This window comes from Bos indicus x Bos taurus, chromosome 8 (assembly GCF_003369695.1).
Source record: "Bos indicus x Bos taurus breed Angus x Brahman F1 hybrid chromosome 8, Bos_hybrid_MaternalHap_v2.0, whole genome shotgun sequence".
In the NCBI taxonomy this organism is placed as follows: domain Eukaryota; kingdom Metazoa; phylum Chordata; class Mammalia; order Artiodactyla; family Bovidae; genus Bos; species Bos indicus x Bos taurus.
Genome location: NC_040083.1, coordinates 63,079,577 through 63,085,576, shown reverse-complemented (window position 1 = coordinate 63,085,576; position 6,000 = coordinate 63,079,577).

Below are 6,000 nucleotides of genomic sequence, written 5' to 3'. Positions count from 1 at the left end.
ATATGTAAAGTATATATGTTTTAAAGATGTCAAATTATTAACCTTCCTCTTTACAATATATTGTGGGGAAAGGGAACATGATTTGGTGCCTCTTTTAAGCCCTTTGAGGCTTCCCTTGTGGCTCAGCTGGTAAAGAATCTGCCTGCAATGCGGGAGACCTGGGTTGGATCCCTGGGTTGGGAAGATCCCCTCGAGCAGGGAAAGTCTACCCACCCCAGTATTCTGGCCTGGAGAATTCCATGGACTGTACAGTCCATGGGGTCACAAAGAGTTGGACACCACTGAGCGACTTTTACTTTACTTTAAGCCCTTTAGCAAATGACCCTGTTTAGTTCAGTTGCTCAGTCGTGCCCAACTCTTTGCAATCCTATGGACTGCAGCACGCCAGGCCTCCCTATCCATCACCAACTCCGGGAGTTTACTCAAATTCATGTCCATTGAGCCGGTGATGCCATCCAACCATCTCATCCTCTGTCATCCCTTTCTCCTCCTGCCTTCAATCTTTCCCAGCATCAGGGTCTTTTCAAATGAGTCAGCTCTTCGCATCAGATGGCCAAAGTATTGGAGTTTCAGCTTCAGCATCAGTCCTTCCAATGAATATTCAGGACTGATTTCCTTTAGGATGGACTGGTTGGATCTCCTTGCAGTCCAAGGGACTCTCAAGAGTCTTCTCCAACACCACAGTTCAAAAGCATCAATTCTTCGGCGCTCAGCTTTCTTCACAGTCTAACTCTCACATCCATACATGACCACTGGAAAAACCATAGCCTTGACTAGATGGACCTTTGTTGGCAAAATAATGTCTCTGCTTTTTAATATGCTGTCTAGGTTGGTCATAACTTTTCTTTCAAGGAGCAAGTGTCTTTTAGTTTCATGGCTGCAGTCACCATCTGCAGTGATTTTGAAGCACCAAAAGATAAAAATCTGTCACTGTTTCCACTGTTTCCCCATCTATTTGCCATGAAGTGATGGAACCAGATGCCATGATCTTCATTCTCTGAATGTTGAGTTTTAAGCCACCTTTTTCAGAGCCTGGGAACGCCCAATATACCCCAGGATAGTACACCACAGAGGCCACAAGGTGTCGCTTTCTGACAACCTCTAGCTTTGCAGCATACACTATTCTTCAAGGGGAAGGATGTTATTAAATTTTGAAGGGGAAGAAGAGGAAGGATGTTACTATATTTTGATGCAATAACCAGAAGTGCATCCACTAGAACACACAGCAATTAATGCATCCAGATTAACAGAAGTTTCCCTCTAACATCCCTAAACCTAAAACTTAAATCTATTTTTACCGTCTTCATCTTCTTTTCCCCTGGAGCAACCCAGAGCATGTTTTTCTGTTTTTTGCAACTTGAGGGATCCAAGTTCCTTGACTGGGGATGGAACTCGTGCCCACTGCTGTGGAAGCACAGAGGCCCAACCACTGGCCCACCACGGAATTCCCACCATGAGCATGTTAACATTACTGCAGATTAGGGATACCAACCCCTAAATTTTCCATAGTTACTTTTTAGTCTTCACAAACACTCAATGGGATGCCCTGAGGAGGAATTGTTATCCTTATTTTACTGATGAGGAAACCAAAGCCCAGAGAGGTTATAACGGGCCAATGAAAATTCCAGTGACCAGGTTTCCCGACACATAGCACCCCAGCTGGGGCCTGTAACCCTGCCTCTCCTCCATCCCTCGGCGTGGAAGTGGTTGGGAGTAGGGTTCCACTGTTCAGCTTTTTAGAAATTAATGTAAAATACTTTATATTAAACTGATATGAATTTGCAGGTATTTATGTTTATAAAATAAAGTTTCAGAGGGTTTTCATGGCTGCTCTAATTCATTATGAACTGTGCTGTGATGGGTTTCCAAGGAAGCTCTCTGTTGTTCAGGGGATGTATTAGTTTGCTAGGATTGCCCTAAAGAAACACTGGGCTTTAAACAACAGAAATTAATTTTCTCACAATTGTGGAGGCTAGAAATCCATCATCAAGGTGTCAACAGGGCTATTTCTTTTGAGGCCACTCTTCTTGGTTGGTAGATGGCTGTCTTCCCCAGATCTTAGCACCCATGCATGTGTGGGTGTGTATGTGTGTGTCAATCTCTTATAAAGACATGAGTCAAACTGGAGTAGGGCCCACCTTACTGACTTCATTTTACCTTAATTACCTCTTTAAAGGTCCTATCTCCAAACACTGTCACATTCTGAGATACTGGGGTTGGAACTTCAACATACGAATTTAAGGGTGACAATTCAACCTGTAACAGGATGAAAAAGTTGAGAAACGTGCAATACCCCTTCCAACTCTTTACCCACAAGAATGGCAGTGTTCTAGTCTATGTCCCAAGATCACACGATTAATAATCATTGGTGCTAGAATTCAAGTACTGGAGGTCCATATGACACCAGTGACTAAGCATTCAAGCTGAATATTGATAAGCACAGCTTTTACTGCCTTTAACTTCCTCCACCAAATAGTTCATAATGGCAGCTACTTTCCTTTTTACCCAATAGCTATTTAGAAAATTTGTTTTTACTTCCAAGAGATTAGATTGGTTAACTTTGTTATTATTTTCAAATTTTCATGACAAAGTATTTGCTGGCACGAAATCTTTCTAGATAACAAAAATGTCTCCATGTCAAAATGACATGGAGCATAATATAAAAAAACTAAGTAATCCCTATTTAATTGATTCAACCTTATCATTGCATTCTGATCTCTGTATCTTTGTTTTTTGTGGCTGTCTTCCAGCAAATCTCACAAAGGCTAAAAGTGGTGCTAAAATCTCCAGTTGTAATTGTAGTATTTCCAAGTTTTAAATGGTGTGAATTCTACTATATAATCTAACATCCTGTCTGTGGTTTACTGCCTTTTGCCTAGAGGTCTTCTTTACTGAGTTTTAATTATAGTTAACATTTACTGTGTCCCACCCTCTGTGCTTGTAGTTTCACACAAATTACTTTAAAACCAAAGTAACTCTAGCAAATATTGATCATGTGGATCCAGATTTATGGAAATTGGAATTTATACAGTATTGAAGAAAAATATGGTAATCCAAATCCTGAAGGATGACGCTGTGAAAGTGCTGCACTCAATATGCCAACAAATTTGGAAAACTCAGCAGTGGCCACAAGACTGGAAAAGGTCAGTTTGTATTCCAATCCCAAAGAAAGGCAATGCCAAAGAATGCTCAAACTACCACACAATTGCACTCATCTCACACGCTAGGAAAGTAACGCTCAAAATTCTCCAAGCCAGGCTTCAGCAATACGTGAACCGTGAACTTCCAGATATTCAAGCTGGTTTTAGAAAAGACAGAGGAACCAGAGATCAAATTGCCAACATTCGCTGGATCATGGAAAAAGCAAGAAAGTTCCAGAAAAACATCTATTTCTGCTTTGTTGACTATGCCAAAGCCTTTGACTGTGTGGATCACAATAAACTGTGGAAAATTCTGAAAGAGGAATACCAGACCACTTGACCTGCCTCTTGTGAAACCTGTATGCAGGTCAGGAAGCAACATTTAGAACTGGACATGGAACAACAGACTGGTTCCAAATAGGAAAAGGAGTACGTCAAGGCTGTATATTGTCACCCTGCTTATTTAACTTATACGCAGAGTACATCATGAGAAACGCTGGGCTAGAGGAAGCACAAGCTGGAATCAAGATTGCCGGGAGTAATATCAATAACCTCAGATATGCAAATGACACCACCCCTTATGGCAGAAAGTGAAGAAGAACTACAGAGCCTCTTGATGAAAGTGAAAGAGGAGAGTGAAAAAGTTGGTTTAAAACTCAACATTCAGAAAACTAAGACCATGGCATTCGGTCCCATCACTTCATGGCAAATAGATGGGGTAACAGTGGAAACAGAGGCAGATTTTATTTTTCTGGGCTCCAAAATCACTGCAGATGGTGACTACAGCCATGAAATTAAAAGACGCTTACTCCTTGGAAGGAAAGTTATGACCAACCTAGATAGCATATTAAAAAGCAGAGACGTTGCTTTGCCAACAAAGGTCTGTCTAGTCAAGGTTATGGTTTTTCCAGTAGTCATGTATGGATATGAGAGTTGGACTATAAAGAAAACAGAGTGCCGAAGAATTGATGCTTTTGAACTGTGGTGTTGGAGAAGACTCTTGAGAGTCCCTTGGACAGCAAGGAGATCCAACCAGTCCATCTAAAGGAAATCAGTCCTGGGTGTTTATTGGAAGGACTGATGTTGAAGCTGAAACTCCAATACCTTGGCCACCTGATGCGAAGAGTTGACCCATTGGAAAAGACTCTGATGCTGGGAGGGATTGGGGGCAGGAGGAGAAGGGCACGACAGAGGATGAGACAGTTGGATAGCATCACCGACTCGATGGACATGAGTTTGGGTGAATTCCAGGAGTTGGTGATGGACAGGGAGGCCTGCCGTGCTGCAGTTCATGGAGTCACAAAGAGTCAGAAACAACTGAGCATCTAAACTGAACTGAATTCAGAAAAGAAGGGAGATCTGTTCCTAACCTGGCAGTGCTAGTCCTTGTAGGCAGGGGCACAAGCCATGTAAGGGTCCCTGGAGGAATAACCTCGGGAGCAACCTCTACCAACATTGGTAATAGGTCCTAACCCTGATACCCAACTGGAAGGAATGACTGACTATACCAGGAACCAACTCATAGAAAGGTACACCTGAACTAAATTTGGATTTTATTGCTTTCAAACCCCCCTTTGGCTGGAACAACAGTATAATTAACATATCACTGATTTTGTAACTGAAAATTCAGTCCTCCTTCCCAATACAGACTGAAGATAATGGGAAGGTTCTAAGGATAAAGGAAAACGAAATTTATTGATTTGACAGCAAATGAGGACAGTAGCAGACTAACTTCCTGAAAATTACCGTCCTGCTTTCTGGGAGAAACCAGGAGTATTTAAGGAAAGTCTTGAGACTGGGGTTAAAAGGAACAAGCAAAACTAGCAAGAAGGCCCGCCAGCATTAATCAGTAACAAAGAATGCAAATTTAGTTCCCAGCAACACAAGGGGAAGATAGGAAAAACAGTTTTAGAAATCATCTATCAAAACAGTTTTAACCTTGTGGCCCTTTTACAGTTGGGAGGATGTTACTTCTTTTCATTTGCTTATTAAGAGACATTATCCCGTATACTAGGAACTTGGGAAATACTGTTACTATAAATTATAATTTCTGCAGTGAACCTGTATTTAAAAAATTACTGTACTGGCAAATTTCTGCAGTGAACCTGTATTTAAAAAATTACTGTACTGGCAAAATTACAGTCTCAGTCTCTGGGCATAATTTACCCGGAAACGAGAATTTTGTTAAGGATTGGAGAAGGCAATGGCAACCCACTCCAGTATTCTTGCCTGGAAAATCCCATGGATGGAGGAGCCTGGTAGGCTGCAGTCCATGGGGTCGCTAAGAGTCGAGGACGACTGAGCGACTTCACTTTCACTTTTCACTTTCATGCATTGGAGAAGGAAATGGCAACCCACTCCAGTATTCTTGCCAGGAGAATCCCAGGGACAGAGGAGCCTGGTGGGCACAAAGTCGGACACGACTGAAGCGACTTAGCAGCAGCAGCAGCAGAGAAAGAGAAGCTAAAGGGAGAGGAGCTAAGAAAGGGCTAGGGCACCGTGATGCCTCGAAAGAGGTGGACAGAAATGGGTTCTACAGCCTAAGAGAAGAGATGGCGCCTGACAGGAGGGAAGGGGAAAAACTTTAGGTCAAGTGGTAGAATGAGACATGAGGTTGAACGAGTTAATCAGGGCCTATTTGTCTGTGTACACAATTTGCTGAGTCCAGCCCCAGTCAGGCACCGGGTTCCGTCAGGGTAGCAGCCGGACCAGGCGCCCCAGGTAACGCAAGCAGCCAGAAAAGGAGGCTGGGACGGAGGGCGGAGAGGCCGCCGCGGTCAGGGGTGAATCACGAATAAACAGCCGCGGGTACTGAGCCAACAAGCCCCACAAGCCGAGAGCAGTGCCGGATGTGGCGACA